The sequence below is a fragment of the Triticum urartu genome, chromosome 4 (genome assembly GCF_003073215.2).
Source record: "Triticum urartu cultivar G1812 chromosome 4, Tu2.1, whole genome shotgun sequence".
Lineage (NCBI taxonomy): Eukaryota > Viridiplantae > Streptophyta > Magnoliopsida > Poales > Poaceae > Triticum > Triticum urartu.
Window position 1 is genome coordinate 575,806,438 of NC_053025.1, and position 20,851 is coordinate 575,827,288.

The window sequence follows — 20,851 nt, forward strand, 5'->3', positions numbered from 1 at the left end:
TTTAATGAATCTATGAGTAGTATCGGAGGGTATGAACCATAGATGAGTTAGAGTACAGTAGATATTACACCAATATAAATAAAGAATGAGTTCATTATAGTACCTTGAAGTGGTGTTTTGTTTTCTTTCGCTAACGGAGCTCACGAGTTTTCTACTTTAAGTTTTGTGTTGTGAAGTTTTCAAGTTTTGGGTAAACATTTGATGGACTATGGAATAAGGAGTGGCAAGAGCCTAAGCTTGGGTATGCCCATGGCACCCCAAGGTAATATCCAAGGACAACCAAAAGCCTAAGCTTGGGGATGCCCCGGAAGGCATCCCCTCTTTCGTCTTCGTTCATTGGTAACTTTACTTGGAGCTATATTTTTATTCGCCACATGATATGTGTTTTGCTTGGAGCGTCATTTATTTTCTTTTGTTTTGCTTTCTGTTTGAATAAAGTATCAAGATCTGAAATTCTTAAATGTTAGAGAGTCTTCATATAGTTGCATAATTATTCGACTACTCATTGATCTTCACTTATATCTCTCGGAGTAGTTTGTTTTTGCTCTAGTGCTTCACTTATATCTTTCTAGAGCACGGTGGTGGTTTTATTTTGAAGAAATTAATGAACTCTCATGCTTCACTTATATCATTTTGAGAGTCTTTATAACAGCATGGTAGTTTGCTTTGGTTATGAATTTAGTCCTAATATGATGGGCATCCAAGAGGGATATAATAAAAACTTTCATATAGAGTGCATTGAATACTAAGAGAAGTTTGATACTTGATGATTGTTTTGATATATGGAGATAGTGATATCAAAGTTGTGCTAGTTGGGTAGTTGTGAATTTGAGGAATACTTGTGTTGAAGTTTGCAAGTCCCGTAGCATGCACGTATGGTAAACGTTATGTAACAAATTTGAAACATGACGTGTTCTTTGATTATCCTCCTTATGAGTGGCGGTCGGGGATGAGCGATGGTCTTTTCCTACCAATCTATCCCCCTAGGAGCATGCGCGTAGTGCTTGGTTTTTGATGACTTGTAGATTTTTGCAATAAGTATGTGAGTTCTTTATGACTAATGTTGAGTCCATGGATTATACACACTCTCACCCTTCCATCATTGCTAGCCTCTTCGGTACCGTGCATTGCCCTTTCTCACATTGAGAGTTGGTGCAAACTTCGCCAGTGCATCCAAACCCCGTGATATGATACGCTCTTTCACACATAAACCTCCTTATATCTTCCTCAAAACAGCCACCATACCTACCTATTATGGCATTTCCTGTAACATCCCAAATTCTCAATTTGGAATATTATACATAGGTCATCCATGCATATCATATTTTATTGCATTTCCATTCCACAATCCTCGAAATCCTAAGCAACTCAAGGACCCTCGGAGAGAGTTGGGGATTTTTCGGATTTCATATTTGATTTTTATCAAATAATGAAACGAGGATTTTGGTTTTAATTATTTTTCTCTCCGAAAAATATTTCGTATTAAAATATAAGAGAGTAGATAATATGACTTCTCCAAAATAATTGAAATATTGGAGGAAAAATATTAAAATCATTTATTTGATTTTATTTGCATTTTATTTGCATTAGAAAAATTGCACGTTTTCAAAAATTGCATTTTAGGGCCAAGAAAATGTTCATCTCGTTCTAAATATTTTATTTAGATGGTGAAAATTTGTTTTGGCATTTTTAGATTTTTATTTTATTTTCTAGGATTTTTTCTCTTCAGCGAAAATATTTTAAAAAAAGAAAAAAAACTCCCCGCGCCGACTGGGCCAAAACCCAGCCAGGCCGCCGGCCCAATCGTCGCCGCCGCCGCCGACTCGGACAGAGTCCGAGCCGGACTCCTCCGTCGCGCCTTGCCCCCTCCCCCAAGTCGCCGCCCCCCTCCTATATATACGCGCCACCCCGGCCCCCCACCACCACACCACCGCCGCCGCCGCCCGCAGCCGCCCGCGCCACCCGCAGCCGCCCGCGTCGCTTTCCGCCGCCGCGTCGCCTGCCGCCGAGCCCCACCGCCCCGCCGCCCAACCCCGCCTCGCCGGAGGTACCGTGCCGGACCCGAGCCGCCGTTTTTTAAAAAAACCGTTCAGTTTTTTAGAAACCATAGTACATTTTTAGATCGGTTCGCCGGTTTTTCTCGGTTCTTCTATTTAGCGGATGTTCGTCCGTACGTTCGTTTTAATGAACGGTCTTCGCCCATTAGTTATAGTTAACGAACGCTCGTTCGCTAGTCTGTTCGTCAGTTTTCTTTTTATCGGATTTATCTGCGATTATTCTCGATCGCGATTTCTGATCCGATCTTAGTTTCTGTTTATCTTTTCGCTCGTTAGTCGGAATCAGGCGATTCAAGCGCCTAGATCTTCGTCTCGAGACCCTCTTTCTGTTTAATCAACTTAAACAAGATTTTGGTAATGTAAAATTTGACCTTAGCTCAGATTAGTAAACGGATCTTGTTTCTTTCGCCGTTTGAGTTTCGTTGCTCCGTTTGATTTGATTCTTTTTGCCAACCGGAGTTCTTAAGTTGAACTATCTGGTCAACCTCTCTTATTTAAGTTTTGCCCATGCATCTTTGCTTGTTTCTTATGTATGTTATTGTTTGTTTGCGATAGAATTCCCGGAGTGCGAAGCGTGTTACTACGAGTCTCTAGGATTCGCGGATCGTCAGCAAGGCAAGTAACACGTTGATCATACTCTTCTCATACCCAGTTTTTGTGCATTAGTTCAATCCTCAAACATTGCATGATTAGGATGTCATTAACATGTGGGTTGGGAAGTAGTTATTGAGGTAGAACCTATTGCCCTGTTACTATCAAACCTTGGGAGTTACTTCTACGTATTGCTTATATTGCTATGCTATGCTCGTAGGCGTGGTTTGGGTGAGTGAAATCCATGACAGATGTGAGATTGTTAATTAATGGTTCAACTTAAGGTGGCAACTTAAATTAACATCTGGGTGGATTGAGGCACCTGGGGAACCCAGTGTTGTCTGTTTTTTGGAAATCCCGGGGTACCCGTGTGATCTTCCTATGGACCGCCACCCAGGCTCAAAGGGAACTAAGATGATTCATGCTAGAAACTTCCGTGTGCAGCCACAAGCTATTACGGGCTCTAGCATAGTTGAGTAAGTTACGTGAAGCTCTTGAAGAGGTGGATCAGCAGGTAGAGGGTTGTAGGTTTGGTATGGTCCGCCCGGAGTAGAGAGTTAATGTTTCTGAAAGACTGTGTCTCGGTCATCCGTTTCTCAAACACCATGCAGTGCGAGAAATCCAACGGAGGCGATCGAGTCTTGTGGGGAAAAGTGCGCAAAGCTCTACAGAGTGTACAATCTAATCATGGTTAGCCGTGTCCCCGGTTATGGACAATCTTGAGTATCTAGTACTTGGGTTATCACATGTATCTCATCACTCTTAATTAATATTGTTGGGTTGTTAACTACTTTAATTTGGATTGAGTTGGGGGTACCTTCTCAATATTGTTCAACCACCATGATAGTTAAATTAAAATCTATTTCTTTGTTGTAGGGAAAAATTGGCTTTTCGCAAAACTATAACCATAGAGCTTTCCACCAGCCAAATATGCATGTAGTGATAGCATTATTCTGTTCTTGCTCTACTGTGTTGATTTGCCAGCATATTCCATGTGCTGACCCGTTTTTCAGGCTGCAACGTATTATGTTGCAGACTTTTCAGACGAGGAGTAAGGTTCGCTAGGTCGTTGTCGTGCAGCTCAGCTATGCCGTTGGAGTTGATGGACTCACTTTATCTTCCAAGCCTTCCGCTGTTATCGCATTAGATGGTCGTAAGCCATATTATTGTAATAAGTTCTCTCTTGAGACATTCAATATAATAAGTATGTGATTGCTACTCTGTTATAAATCCTTCAAGTATTGTGTGTGTCAGCATTACTGATCCAGGGATGACACTGAAGCACAAAGACTTGACCATCCGAGGTCGGGTCGCTACATTTCCATAGCCATTCCGAGATATATTGCCATGCAACTTTCCACCGTTCCTCTTATTATGACACGCATCAGCATTGTCATATTGCTTTGCATGATCATGTAGTTGACATCGTATTTGTGGCAAAGCCACCATTCATAATTTTTCATACATGTCACTCTTGATTCATCGCAATCCCGGTACACCGCCGGAGGCATTCATATAGAGTCATAGTTTGTTCTAGTATCGAGTTGTAACCATTGAGTTGTAAATAAATAGAAGTGTGATGATCATCATTTTCTAGAGCATTGTCCCAAGCGAGGAATAAAAAAAGGAAGGCCATAAAAAAAGAAGGCCCCCCAAAAAGAGAAAGGCCATAAAAAAGAGAAGGCCCAAAAAAATTAGAGAAAAAGAGAGAAGGGACAATACTACTATCCTTTGCCACACTTGTGCTTCAAAGTAGCATCATAATCCTCATGATAGAGAGTCTCTTGTTTTGTCACTTTCATATACTAGTGGGAATTTTTCATTATAGAACTTGACTTGTATATTCCAAAAATGGGCCTCCTCAAGTGCCCTAGGTCTTCGTGAGCAAGAAAGTTGGATGCACACCCACTTAGTTTCTTTTGTTGAGCTTTCATACATTTATAGCTCTAGTGCATCCATTGCATAGCAATCCCTACTCCTTGCATTAACATCAATCGATGGGCATCTCCATAGCTCATTGATTAGCCTCGTTGATGTGAGACTTTCTCCTTTTTGTCTTCTCCACATAACCCCCTCATTATATTCTATTCCACCCATAGTGCTATATCCATGGCTCACGCTCATGTATTGCGTGAAAGTTGAAAAAAGTTTGAGATTACTAAAGTATGAAACAATTGCTTGGCTTGTCATCGGGGTTGTGCATGATGAGAGCATTCTTGTGTGACGAAAATGGAGCATGACCAAACTATATGATTTTGTAGGGATGAACTTTCTTTGGCCATGTTATTTTGAGAAGACATGATTGCTTAGTTAGTATGCCTCAAGTATTATTATTTTTATGTCAATATTAAACTTTTGTCTTGAATCTTATGGATCTGAATATTCTTGCTACAATAAAGAGAAATACATGATGAATATGTTAGGTAGCATTCCACATCAAAAATTCTGTTTTTATCATTTACCTACTCGAGGACGAGCATGAATTAAGCTTGGGGATGCTGATACGTCTCCAACGTATCTATAATTTTTGATTGTTCCATGCTATTATATTATCAACCTTGGATGTTTTATATGCATTTATATGCTATTTTATATGATTTTTGGGACTAACCTATTAACCCAGAGCCCAGTGCCAGTGCCAGTTTCTGTTTTTCCCTTGTTTCAGTGTTTCGCAGAAAAGGAATATCAAATGGAGTCCAAACAAAATGAAACCTTCGGAAAAGTTATTTTTGGAAAGAAAGCAATACAGGAGACTTGGAGTGCACGTCGGGGGATCAACGAGGAAGCCACGAGGCAGGGGGCGCGCCCTCCACCCTCGTGGGCCCCTCGTGGATCCCCTGATGTATTTATTCCTCCTATATATATCCATATACCCTAAAACTATCGGGGAGGAGAATAGATCGGGAGTTCCGCCGCCAGAAGCCTCCGTAGCCACCGAAAGCCAATCTAGACCCGTTCCGGCACCCTGCCGGAGGGGGCAATCCCTCTCCGGTGGCCATCTTCATCATCCTGGTGCTCTCCATGACGAGGAGGGAGTAGCTCTCCCTCGGGGCTGAGGGTATGTACCAGTAGCTATGTGTTTGATCTCTCTCTCGTGTTCTTGAGGTGGTAAGATCTTGATGTATCATGAGCTTTGCTATTATATTTGGATCCTATGATGTTTCTCCCCCTCTACTCTCTTGTAATGGATTGAGTTTTCCCTTTGAAGTTATCTTATCGGATTGAGTCTTTAAGGATTTGAGAACACTTGATGTATGTCTTGCGTGGGATACCCGTGGTGACAATGGGGCATTCTATTGATCCACTTGATGTATGTTTTGGTGATCAACTTGCGGGTTCCGCCCATGAACCTATGCATAGGGGTTGGCACACGTTTTCGTCTTGACTCTCCGGTAGAAACTTTGGGGCACTCTTTGAGGTTCTATGTGTTGGTTGAATAGATGCATCTGAGATTGTGTGATGCATATCGTATAATCATACCCACGGATACTTGAGGTGACATTGGAGTATCTAGGTGACATTAGGGTTTTGGTTGATTTGTGTCTTAAGGTGTTATTCTAGTATGAACTCTAGGGATGTTTGTGACACTTATAGGAATAGCCCAACGGATTGATTGGAAAGGATAACTTTGAGGTGGTTTTGTACCCTACCATAATCTCTTCGTTTGTTCTCCGCTATTAGTGACTTTGGAGTGACTCTTTGTTGCATGTTGAGGGATAGTTATTGTTGGAAATATGCCCTAGAGGCAATAATAAATTAGTTATTATTATTATATTTCCTTGTTCATGATAATCATTTATTATCCATGCTAGAATTGTATTGATAGGAAACTCAAATACATGTGTGGATACATAGACAACACCATGTCCCTAGTAAGCCTCTAGTTGACTAGCTCGTTGATCAATAGATGGTTACGGTTTCCTAACCATGGACATTGGATGTCATTGATAACAGGATCACATCATTAGGAGAATGATGTGATGGACAAGACCCAATCCTAAGCATAGCACAAGATCGTGTAGTTCGTATGCTAAAGCTTTTCTAATGTCAAGTATCATTTCCTTAGACCATGAGATTGTGCAACTCCCGGATACCGTAGGATTGCTTTGGGTGTACCAAACGTCACAACGTAACTGGGTGGCTATAAAGGTACACTACGGGTATCTCCGAAAGTGTCTGTTGGGTTGGCACGAATCAAGACTGGGATTTGTCACTCCGTGTAAACGGAGAGGTATCTCTGGGCCCACTCGGTAGGACATCATCATAATGTGCACAATGTGATCAAGGAGTTGATCACGGGATGATGTGTTACGGAACTAGTAAAAGAGACTTGCCGGTAACAAGATTGAACAAGGTATCGGGATACCGACGATCGAATCTCGGGCAAGTATCATACCGCTAGACAAAGGGAATTGTATACGGGATTGATTAAGTCCTTGACATCGTGGTTCATCCGATGAGATCATCGTGGAACATGTGGGAGCCAACATGGGTATCCAGATCCCGCTGTTGGTTATTGACCGGAGAGTCATCTCGGTCATGTCTGCATGTCTCCCAAACCCGTAGGGTCTACACATTTAAGGTTCGGTGACGCTAGGGTTATAGAGATATTAGTATGCGGTAACCCAAAAGTTGTTCGGAGTCCCGGATGAGATCCCGGACGTCACGAGGAGTTCCGGAATGGTCCGGAGGTAAAGAATTATATATAGGAAGTGCTATTTCGGCCATCGGGACAAGTTTCGGGGTCATCGGTATTGTACCGGGACCACCGGAAGGGTCCCGGGGGTCCACCGGGTGGGGCCACCTGCCCCGGGGGGCACATGGGCTGTAGGGGGTGCGCCTTGGCCTATATGGGCCAAGGGCACCAGCCCCAAGAGGCCCATGCGCCAAGAGAAGAGGAAAAGGGGAGAGTCCTAAAGGGGGAAGGCACCTCCGAGGTGCCTTGGGGAGGATGGACTCCTCCCCCCCTTGGCCGCACCCTTCCTTGGAGGAAGGGGCAAGGCTGCGCCCTCCCCCTCTCCCTTGGCCCTATATATAGTGGGGGGGAAGGGAGGGCAACGATACCTAAGCCCTGGCGCCTCCCTCTCCCTCCCATGACACATCTCCCTCCTCCCACAGCGCTTGGCGAAGCCCTGTTGGAATCCCGCTACTTCCACCACCACGCCGTCGTGTTGTTGGATCTCCATCAACCTCTCCTTCCCCCTTGCTGGATCAAGAATAAGGAGACATCGCTGCTCCGTACGTTTGTTGAACGCGGAGGTGCCGTCCGTTCGGCGCTAGGATCATCGGTGATTTGGATCACGACGAGTACGACTCCATCAACCCCGTTCTCTTGAATGCTTCCGCGCGCGATCTACAAGGGTATGTAGATCCACTCCTCCCTCATTGCTAGATGACTCCATAGATTGATCTTGGTGACACGTAGGAAAATTTTGAATTTATGCTACGTTCCCCAACAGTGGCATCATGAGCTAGGTCTATGCATAGTTACTATGCACGAGTAGAACACAAAGTAGTTGTGGGCGTTGATTTTGTTCAATATGCTTGCCGTTACTAGTCTTATCTTGATTCGGCGGCATCGTGGGATGAAGCAGCCCGGAGCGACCTTACACGTACTCTTACGTGAGATTGGTTCCACCGACTGACATGCACTAGTTGCATAAGGTGGCTAGCGGGTGACTGTCTCTCCCACTTTAGTCGGATCGGATTCGATAAAAAGGGTCCTTATGAAGGGTAAATAGCAATTGGCATATCACGTTGTGGTTTTTGCGTAGGTAAGAAACGTTCTTGCTAGAAACCCATAGCAGCCACGTAAAACATGCAAACAACAATTAGAGGACGTCTAACTTGTTTTTGCAGGGTATGCTATGTGATGTGATATGGCCAAAAGGATGTGATGAATGATATATGTGATGTATGAGATTGATCATGTTCTTGTAAAAGGAATCACGACTTGCATGTCGATGAGTATGACAACCGGCAGGAGCCATAGGAGTTGTCTTAATTTATTTATGACCTGCGTGTCAACATAAACGTCATGTAATTACTTTACTTTATTGTTAATCGTTAGCTGTAGAAGTAGAAGTAATAGTTGGCGAGACAACTTCATGAAGACACGATGATGGAGATCATGATGATGGAGATCATGGTGTCATGCCGGTGACGATGATGATCATGGAGCCCCGAAGATGGAGATCAAAAGGAGCAATATGATATTGGCCATATCATGTCACTATTTGATTGCATGTGATGTTTATCATGTTTATACATCTTATTTGCTTAGAACGACGGTAGTAAATAAGATGATCCCTCATTAAAATTTCAAGAAAGTGTTCCCCCTAACTGTGCACCATTGTGACAGTTCGTTGTTTCGAAGCAGCACGTGATGATCGGGTGTGATAGATTCTAACGTTCACATACAATGGGTGTAAGACAGATTTACACACGCGAAACACTTAGGTTGACTTACGAGCCTAGCATGTGTACAGACATGGCCTCGAAACACAGAAGACCGAAAGGTCGAGCATGAGTCGTATGGTAGATACGATCAGCATGAAGATGTTCACCGATGTTGACTAGTCCGTCTCACGTGATGATCGGACACGGCCTAGTTGACTCGGATCATGTAATCACTTAGATGACTAGAGGGATGTCTATCTGAGTGGGAGTTCATAAGATGAACTTAATTATCTTGAACATAGTCAGAAGGTCTTCGCAAATTATGTCGTAGCTCGCGCTTCAGTTCTACTGTTTAGATATGTTCCTAGAGAAAATTTAGTTGAAAGTTGATAGTAGCAATTATGCGGACTAGGTCCGTAAACTGAGGATTGTCCTCATTGCTTCATAGAAGGCTTATGTCCTTAATGCACCGCTCAGTGTGCTGAACCTCGAACGTTGTCTGTGGATGTTGCGAACATCTGACATACAAATTTTGATAACTACGTGATAGTTCAGTTAAACGGTTTAGAGTTGAGGCACCAAAGACGTTTTGAAACGTCGCGAAACATATGAGATGTTTCGAGGGCTGAAATTGGGATTTCAGGCTCGTGCCCATGTCAAGAGGTATAAGACCTCCGACGATTTTCTTAGCCTGCAAACTAAGGGAGAAAAGCTCAATTGTTGAACTTGTGCTCAGATTGTTTGAGTACAACAATCGCTTGAATCGAGTGGGAGTTGATCTTCCAGATGAAATAGTGATGGTTCTCCGAAGTCATTACCACCAAGCTGCTAGAGCTTCATGATGAACTATGATATATCAGGGACATATATGATGATCCTTGAGATATTCGCGATGTTTGACACCGCGAAAGTAGAAATCAAGAAGGAGCATCAATTGTTGATGGTTGGTGAAACCACTAGTTTCAAGAAGGGCAAGGGAACAAAGGGATACTTCATGAAACGGCAATTCAGCTGCTGCTCTAGTGAAGAAACCCAAGGTTGAACCCAAACCCAAGACTGAGTGCTTCTGTAATAAGGGGAACAGCCACTGGAGCAGAATTACCCTAGATACTTGGTAGATGAGAAGGCTGGCAAGGTCGATAGAAGTATATTGGATATACATTGTGTTAATGTGTACTTTACTAGTACTCCTAGTAGCACCAGGGTATTAGATACCGGTTCAGTTGCTAAGTGTTAGTAACTCGAAATAAAAGCTACGGAATAAACGGAGACTAGCTAAAGGTGAGCTGACGATATGTGTTGGAAGTGTTTCCAATGTTGATATGATCAAGCATCGCACGCTCCCTCTACCATCGAGTTTGGTGTTTGCGTTGAGCATAGACATGATTGGATTATGTCTATCGCAGTACGGTTATTCATTTAAGGAGAATAATGGTTACTCTGTTTATTTGAATAATACCTTCAATGGTCTTACGCCTAAAATGAATGGTTTATTGAATCTCGATCATAGTGATACACATGTTCATGCCAAAAGATATAAGATAGTAATGATAGTACCACCTACTTGTGGCACTGCCACGTAAGTCATATCGGTATAAAACGCATGAAGAAGCTCCATGTTGATGGATCTTTGGGCTCACTCGTTTTTGAAAAGTTTGAGACATGTGAACCATGTCTATTGGTGTATATGCATGAAGAAACTCCATGCAAATGGACTGTTTGAACTCACTTGATCTTGAATCACTTGAGACATGCAAATCATACCACATGGGCAAGATGACTGAAATCCTCGGTTTCAGTAAAATGGAACTAGAAAGCAACTTGTTGGAAGAAATACATTTTGATGTGTGCAGTCCAATGAGTGCTGAGGCGTGTAGTGGATATCGTTATGTTCTTACTTCACAGATGATTTGAGTAGATGTTGAGTACATTTACTTGATAAATCACGAGTCTGAATTATTGAAAGGTTCAAGTAATTTCAGGGTGAAGTTGAAAGATCGTCGTGACAAGAGGATAAAATATCTATGATATGATCATAGAGATGAATATCTGAATTACGAGTTTGGCACAGAATTAAGACATTGTGGCAATTGTTTCACAACTAATACAGCCTGGAACACCATAGTGTGATGGTGTGTCCGAACATCATAACTGCACCCTATTGGATATGATGCATACCATGATGTCTCTTATCGAATTACCACGATAGTTTATGGGTTAGGCATTAGAGACAACCACATTCACTTTAAATAGGGCACCACGTAATTTCGATGATATGACACCGTATGAACTATGGTTTAAAGAAACCTAAGCTATCATTTCTTAGAAGTTTGGGGCTGTGACGCTTATGTGAAAAAGTTTCAGGCTGATAAGCTCGAACCCAAAGCGGATAAATGCATCTTCGTAGGACACCCAAAACAGTTGGGTATACCTCCTGTCTCAGATCCGAAAGCAATAGTTTATGAAATCGGGTCCTTTCTCGAGGAAAAGTTTCTCTCGAAAGAATTGAGTGGGAGGATGGTGGAGACTTGATGAGGTTATTGAACCGTCACTTCAACTAGTGTATAGCAGGGCACACAAAAAGTTGTTCCTGTGGCACCTACACCAATTGAAGTGGAAGCTTATGATATTGATCATGAGACTTCGGATCAAGTCACAGCCAAACCTCGTAGGATGACAAGGATGCATACTGCTTCAGAGTGGTACGTAATCCTATCTTGGAAGTCATGTTGCTAGACAACAATGAACCTACGAGCTATGGAGAAGCGGTGGTGGGCCCGGATTCTGATAAATGGCTCAAGGCCATAAAATCTGAGAGAGGATCCATGTATGAAAACAAAGTGTAGACTTTGGAAGAACTACTTGATGGTCGTAAGGCTGTTGAGTACAGATGGATTTTAAAAGGAAGACGGACAATGATGGTAAATGTCACCATTAAGAAAGCTCAATTTGTCGTTAAGATGTTTTCTGACAAGTTCAAGGAGTTGACTACGATGAGACTTTCTCACTCGTAGCGATGCTAAGAGTCTGTTGGAATTATATTAGCGATTACTGCATTATTTATGAAATCTTGCAGATAGGATGTCAAAACATTGTTTCCTCGACGTTTCTTGAGGAAAGGTTGTATGTGATACAACTGGAAGGTTTTGTCAATCCTGGAAGATGCTAATAAGTATGCAAAGCTCCAGCAATCCTTCTAAGGACTGGAGTAAGCATCTCGGAGTTGGCATGTATGCTTTGATGATGATCAAAGATTTTGGGTTTATACAAAGTTTATGAGAAACTTGTATTTCCAAAGAAGTGAGTGGGAGCACTATAGAATTTCTGATAAATATATGTTGACATATTATGGATCAGAAATGATGTAGAATTTCTGGAAAGCATATAGGGTTATTTGGAAAGTGTTTTTCAATGGAAAGCCTGGATTAAGCTACTTGAACATTGAGCATCAAGATCTATAAGGATAGATCAAAACGCTTAATGGTACTTTCAAATGAGCACATATCTTGACATGATCTTGAAGGTGTTCAAGATGGATCAGTCAAAGAAGGAGTTCTTGCCTGAGTTGTAAGGTATGAAGTTAAGACTTAAAGCTCGACCACGGCAGAAGAAAGAGGAAGGACGAAGGTCGTCCCCTATGCTTTTATCATAGGCTCTATACAGTATGCTATGCTGTGTACCGCACCTGAAATGTGCCTTGCCATGAGTCAGTCAAGGGGTACAAGAGTGATCCAAGAATGGATAACAGGACAGCGGTCAAAGTTATCCTTAGTAACTAGTGGACTAAGGAATTTTCTCGATTATGGGGGTGGTAAAAGAGTTCGTCGTAAAGGGTTACGCCGATGCAAACTTTGACACTAATCCAGATTATTCTGAGTAGTAAACTGGATTCGTATAGTAGAACAGTTATTTGGAATAGCTCCAAATGTAGCGTAGTAGTTGCATCTACAAGATGACATAAGAAATTTGTGAAGTACATACGGATCTGAAAGATTCAGACCCGTTGACTAAAACCTCTCTCACAAGCAAAACATGATCAAACCCAGAACTCATTGAGTCTTAATCACATGATGATGTGAACTAGTTTAGTGACACTAGTAAACTCTTTGGATGTTGGTCACATGGCGATGTGACCTGTGAGTGTTAATCACATGACGATGTGAACTAGATTATTGACTCTAGTGCAAGTGGGAGACTGTTGGAAATATGCCCTAGAGGCAATAATAAATTAGTTATTATTATTATATTTCCTTGTTCATGATAATCATTTATTATCCATGCTAGAATTGTATTGATAGGAAACTCAAATACATGTGTGGATACATAGACAACACCATGTCCCTAGTAAGCCTCTAGTTGACTAGCTCGTTGATCAATAGATGGTTACGGTTTCCTAACCATGGACATTGGATGTCATTGATAACGGGATCACATCATTAGGAGAATGATGTGATGGACAAGACCCAATCCTAAGCATAGCACAAGATCGTGTAGTTCGTATGCTAAAGCTTTTCTAATGTCAAGTATCATTTCCTTAGACCATGAGACTGTGCAACTCCCGGATACCGTAGGATTGCTTGGGTGTACCAAACGTCACAACGTAACTGGGTGGCTATAAAGGTACACTACGGGTATCTCCGAAAGTGTCTGTTGGGTTGGCACGAATCAAGACTGGGATTTGTCACTCCGTGTAAACGGAGAGGTATCTCTGGGCTCACTCGGTAGGACATCATCATAATGTGCACAATGTGATCAAGGAGTTGATCATGGGATGATGTGTTACGGAACGAGTAAAAGAGACTTGCCGGTAACGAGATTGAACAAGGTATCGGGATACCGACGATCGAATCTCGGGCAAGTATCGTACCGCTAGACAAAGGGAATTGTATACGGGATTGATTAAGTCCTTGACATCGTGGTTCATCCGATGAGATCATCGTGGAACATGTGGGAGCCAACATGGGTATCCAGATCCCGCTGTTGGTTATTGACCAGAGAGTCATCTCGCTCATGTCTGCATGTCTCCCGAACCCGTAGGGTCTACACACTTAAGGTTCGGTGACGCTAGGGTTATAGAGATATTAGTATGCGGCAACCCAAAAGTTGTTCGGAGTCCCGGATGAGATCCTGGACTTCACGAGGAGTTCCGGAATGGTCCGGAGGTAAAGAATTATATATAGGAAGTGCTATTTCGGCCATCGGGAAAGTTTCGGGGTCATCGGTATTGTACCGGGACCACCGGAAGGGTCCCGGGGGTCCACCGGGTGGGGCCACCTGCCCCGGGGGCCACATGGGCTGTAGGGGGTGCGCCTTGGCCTATATGGGCCAAGGGCACCAGCCCCAAGAGGCCCATGCGCCAAGAGAAGAGGAAAAGGTGAGAGTCCTAAAGGGGGAAGGCACCTCCGAGGTGCCTTGGGGAGGATGGACTCCTCCCCCCCTTGGCCGCACCCTTCCTTGGAGGAAGGGGCAAGGCTGCGCCCTCCCCCTCTCCCTTGGCCCTATATATAGTGGGGGGAAGGGAGGACAACGATACCTAAGCCCTGGCGCCTCCCTCTCCCTCCCATGACACATCTCCCTCCTCCCATAGCGCTTGGCGAAGCCCTGTTGGAATCCCGCTACTTCCACCACCACGCCGTCGTGTTGTTGGATCTCCATCAACCTCTCCTTCCCCCTTGCTGGATCAAGAAGAAGGAGACGTCGCTGCTCCGTATGTTTGTTGAACGCGGAGGTGCCGTCCGTTCGGCGCTAGGATCATCGGTGATTTGGATCACGACGAGTACGACTCCATCAACCCCGTTCTCTTGAATTCTTCCGCGCTGGATCTACAAGGGTATGTAGATCCACTCCTCCCTCGTTGCTAGATGACTCCATAGATTGATCTTGGTGACACGTAGGAAAATTTTGAATTTATGCTACGTTCCCCAACAGTTATGTGATCCAATTATGTTATTATTGTTGAGAGAACTTGCACTAGTGAAAGTATGAACCCTAGGCCTTGTTTCAACGCATTGCAATACCGTTTACGCTCACTTTTATCATTAGTTACCTTGCTGTTTTTTATATTTTCAGATTACAAAAACATATATCTACCATCCATATACCACTTGTATCACCATCTCTTCGCCGAACTAGTTCACCTATACAATTTACCATTGTACTGGGTGTGTTGGGGACACAAGAGACTCTTTGTTATTTGGTTGCAGGGTTGCTTGAGAGAGACCATCTTCATCCTACGCCTCCTACGGATTGATAAACCTTAGGTCATCCACTTGAGGGAAATTTGCTACTGTCCTACAAACCTCTGCACTTGGAGGCCCAACAACGTCTACAAGAAGAAGGTTGTGTAGTAGACATCACTCACTTGTAATTTGCCGAACACACCAGGAGATATTGAGTCCTTCTTGATCACCTTGGCAATTAGGCTACTATCTCATGCATTCGCTCGTATGGCGCAGTTGCTTACTGAATACCATGAACGAGCGCATCAAGGTATAGGGTCTGCCGCAGAAGCAAAAAAGGAAACCTAACTTCAGTTATTAGGAGGAGAATTTCAAAAACTATAACTGCAGAAAGAAGAAAAACACATGGAAGTGCTCATTTTCACTCACCATCAAGTGATACAAGCAACAACAAACGGTTTGCTTCTCCTGGTCCATGCTCTGGAAAGCTTCATTTATGTGTTCTGCTACAAAGAGGCGGATGTTTGTGTTCTTGAGAATTTCATGATCTAGCACAAGTCTGTAGCACTTTGGGCTCAACTTCAGGGCCGTGGTTGGTGCTAGAAAGGTGCTGAATGCAACCGCAAGCCAGGCCATAAAGAATGTGTCATCTGTTTTTCCTGCCATATCCTTAATCATCTTGCACCATGTACTGATCTGGGGATGAGAATTTCCAGTTATGTTGAAAGCCTCTTTGAATCTCCTAGTTGCATCCTTATCAACTACATATCTGACTTTTTGACCCCTGTTTAGGAGATCAAATACCCTGTGAACACTGTCAGCATCAACACGGATCCTTCCCTGCCCGGGAACACCATTTCAGAGCTCTCTGGCTGGTAGGACTGCACCAGGAATTTAGTGAGATCTATCGGAAGTGTCTCTGATAAGTTCAAGAGGCCCCCAAAAAACCTTGAAACTAACTCAAACTTCTGCAATGGGGATAGCGAGCTGTTGAACTTCGCAAATGCCCTGGTGATGCCCTTATCATGCCCGCTTGTGATGGTCGCTCCACATCTTCCCCCGCACCCACCTCAACTCCTTTAGCGCTGCCCTGTTGATGAGAAAATAAAAACATTAAACACAAAACAAAAAACCGGATTGAAAAAAAACTAGGAATGATCAATTGGATTAGTACAGCAAAAAAAGGAGGGCCAACTGCTTGGCTAAAACTATATACACATAAAATGGATGATGCCAACTAATATGATGTTCTTGTGAAACTATGAAAACTCATGATGACAACTGTAGACTACCAGTGTGCAACCTGCAAAAAAACTAAGAATATACTTGACCTGACAACTACAAAGCTAGGGGATGTGCAACTATAAGCATGATATTGCAAGAAGAAAACATCGACTAATTTTTTTTGCAAGAAACCGTTCAATAGCTCATAAACCCAAAAATATACCCACATACCTCAACATCTGCTACGGAAGAGGAGGCAGCTCCTCCAGCAACTCCTGCCTGTGCACATGGTGGTAGAGAAAGATCACATGTAAAAAAACATGGAGCATACCGACTAATACAAACAAAATATTCTACAACAATGAAAAGCAGAGCATGCCAACTCATGTCAACTTCTGAAAAAACTCTATTTAGATCAAGATGACCACTGATGTCAACTACAAGATGGTTATTGTGCAACTACAACAAATAGTGGTGCCAATGGCTGCATAATTTCACCAGTGTCTAAAAGTTAGAAACACTCATATTCCATGATTTATTTACCTTAGTAGATGATTTAGCTCCTCCCGCAACTGCTTCATTTCTAGTCCGCTTTACAACCCGAAACTGATCAACACCCTAAGAAAATAAAAACATGGGCATGGGGGGAAAATTATTATATGACCCACAAAACCAAAATAAGGTGCTTGTGTCTTCAGCATGACAGTCACCTCAACTTCCTCTCCCTGCTGATCACTACGCGCAGAGTGTGGCTGACAATCAGCAGCACGCTTCGAGTTCTGGCGAAGGGGCTGATTTCCAGAACCCTAATTAAGCAAGCAAAAAACATAAAAAGATATAAGCATACATGGATAAGTTGAAAAAACTCAAAGACACAGAAAAAAAATGAAAAAAATACATCTTCTTCATTGCCATCCGCTTCTCCTCCTATTATAACCATTTTTAGCCCGCGGGAAATATACAAGACAAAAAACATAGTTAGAAGATGCGCAAGCAAACTAGAAAAAACATAAAAGATTGCTTTAATCTGCAGACCTCTACACATAAGCAGGACACCTAATGTAAAAACTGTAGAACATGTGGACAACCAACTACTACAGTGATGCAGCCAACTAGGCAGTCAAATTGTGCAACTAGATAACATATAAGACAACTAGTTTCACTAAGACAAGTAATAACTAGGCAGAAAATAGTTAACTACAAGGCAGCCAACTAAGTATGATAACTTGTGCAACTGGGACAAACAAACTAGAAATGTATGCAACAAAATATGGACAGGCTATTCACCAACTATGATTAATCTCCTAGGCAACTAGAATATATGGACAAGTAGGTGCACCAGCAGGGCACCAACAGGAGCAACTCGAACACGGAAGCATGGCAACTTGTGCAAGTCAACAGAATATAGACAGCCAACCTAGTACAAACATGAAGCAAACTAAGCATGACAACTAGTGCAAATTGCAGAACATATGGACATCCAACTAGTATAGGGATGCAACCAGCTGAGCATGCAACTTGTACAACTGAACAACATATAGACAACCAACCTAGTGCAAACAGGAAGCCAACTAAGCATGACAACTAATGCAAAGTGCAGAACATGTGAACAGCCAACTAAAATATAGGGATGCAGCCAACTAAGCAGGCAACTTGTGCAACTGAACCACATACAACCAACCTAGTGCAAACAGGAAGCAAAACTAAGCATGACAAACTAGTGCAAGGTGCGGAACATGTGGACAACCAACTAGTATAGGGATGCAACCAACTGAGTAGAATTTTTTGCAACTAATCAATAACTACTCCAATCAACCATTGCATTGCACACATCTAGGGCACATCTACCAACAAACAAAAGGACTGGTAGAAGGCTGGTAGAAATCATGAACATTGTAGGTTGTTTAGTTGGCAACAAACGGTCCTGAACATATCTGAAACCCCTGCACCCGAACAACAAACAACAATGAGGACAAACGGGCGCACATCGGGCGCTATGGACGAGCATCTCGTGGTGCCTATCATACCCGTGCCCTTCCCCACCTACATCTATGTGCCATGAATCCCCACCACAACGGGGGCGTGCTACCGAACAACATGAGAACACTCAAACCAGAGGGGATAAGAGATGTGCAAAGTCGACCACAAAAGTGAGAGGGTTTGGCATTCGTTTTGAACCCTATGAAGGGGATGAAGGCTTCCCTCGCAGTCCGTCACATCCGCGCAACTGCAACAACCCGCAACAATGGCGGTCCCCCATCGAGACAAGAGAGAGGGAGGAGAAAGCAGAGCATACCTGCGACGCCGACCAGCACCAGCAACTCCGTGCAGACAACCACCCGCGACCCCCGCCGACGATTTGAGGACTCCGTCGGGCCTCACCCGTACCGCGACCCGTTCGGTGGAGAAGACGAAGGCGGAGAGAGGAATGGGGAGAGAGCACCGTCGGGAGGAATTTCAGGCACAAATTTCGAAACTGCCGCCCACGACCCCCACTCCTCCACCCCTCTATCTCTTATAGGTGGGCCACATCGCGTCCGGATGGAGACAAAACCGCCCACGACCGCGGACGGCACCAATCCGACCAGGTGCCACCTGGTCGTGCGGGGAGGGGGGGGGATCCGCGGCGCGATCGTGCGTGCAGGACGCGGCCGCCGGTTGCCTCCGTTTAATGCGCGTGCACTTTTAAGGTTTTGGGATTTGTTGGGCCCCTTCCTCCATAAATCACGTGGCCGACATGAGTCTGTCTCCTATCTAGCTGCGTGGAAACCCATCTCACTTGCCCTGCCATGTATTTCTATTTTCTATGACCTGCTGAGTGTTGAAATTAGGGGCGGAGCCAGGGGGGACGAGCAGCCCCCCCCCCCCCCAACGATCAACAATTTTAGTAGGAGCCACGAGTAATTACCAACGAGATTAAATCAATATACGTACTCGCCCCCCCCCCCCTATACTCGAATCCTGACTCCGCCACTGTGTTGAATGGAGTGCACCATGTAGCAGGAGCATGTTCTCGTAAACCTGAACATGCTCTGGCTTTTTACATGAAGGAGCAAGTGCTATCACCAAGCAAAATTCATTTTCAAGGAATTTAGTGAGACTTTTAACTCATCCATTTATTCTGTTGTATAAACAGTGAACAGTTCATTTATTCAACAACTGTTTGTGATGTTAGTTACTTACGAATCAGTAGTACTCCCTCCGTTTCTAAATATTTGTCTTTCTAAAAATTTCAACAAATGACTACTTACGGAGCAAAATAAGTGAATCTACATTCTAAAATATGTTTATATACATCCGTATGTGGTAGTCCATTTAAAATCTCTAAAAAGATAAATATTTAGGACCGGAGGGAGTAGAAGTAGCATGGCAGCATGCATGAGGTGTAAAAGTTTGTTGGCAGCGTACGAGACTTGTGAACAAAACTATAGTATGAATCACGCAAGGAACACCTCAGCTTACAAATTCACACCAACCTCAACAATGGCATTCACCCAAAGAAAGTAAAACACTCTTTTCTCGAGAGGAAACGAGAGTTTTCACTCAATCATAGCAAACGAGTTTACATTGTTATTTTCAGTCACAGGATCAATAAACTTGGGTGCAGGCACAACCAAGATTCATCTATTCCTTGAGTTGTAGCCCAAGGCCAAGCAGCCAACACACCCGCTTCCCTGTTGCTCTCTTTCTCAACTACTATCGTCTCATATTTTTTGACACTAGTGTAGTGTCAAATAAACGTCTTATATTATAGGACGGAGGGAGTATCTGAAAACAGATTCAAAGAACTGACATTCACTTCTTTTTTGAATTTTGCATTTAGTAACACATGTTACTACAATTCTGAAGCTTGATTGGCACGTCCAGAAGAATCATTGCTATTGCAATAAGCCCGAGTCATCTAAAAGAACTAGTGTGGTCACCACAATTGGCGGCAGTGGTCATCGAGATGTAGTGGACTCGTGGTCACCGTTGCAGTCGAAATGAAGTGGTTGCCTACCGCTATCTCCATCAGGTCGTCGCTGTCAGGATGCAGCCGCCGCAGGCCGCTGACGTGGCAGCCATCGACATGGATTTTCGTCCGAGGGTGTCGACATGACGGCCACCCACACGGCCTTTCCCTTGGACTCGTCGCAGGTTGTCTTGCCCCGTCGTGGCAATCGTCCCCCTAGATGCGTATTTCGGCGTGGTGCCGTCGTCGTGGCGGCCTTGGTAAGTGGGATTGGAAGGACCAAGCGATTTGGGGAGCTCTAGGAATTGGTGGACCTGCCTTGGCTTGGTGGAGGGGGTGTTTAGAGGTGGGCGCTTTTCTGCAAAATTAGCGTGGACGCACAAACAAGCACCAGATTTTGATCGGACGGATGATGATGATGGGATGTAGGGATGCACAAACACAAGTGG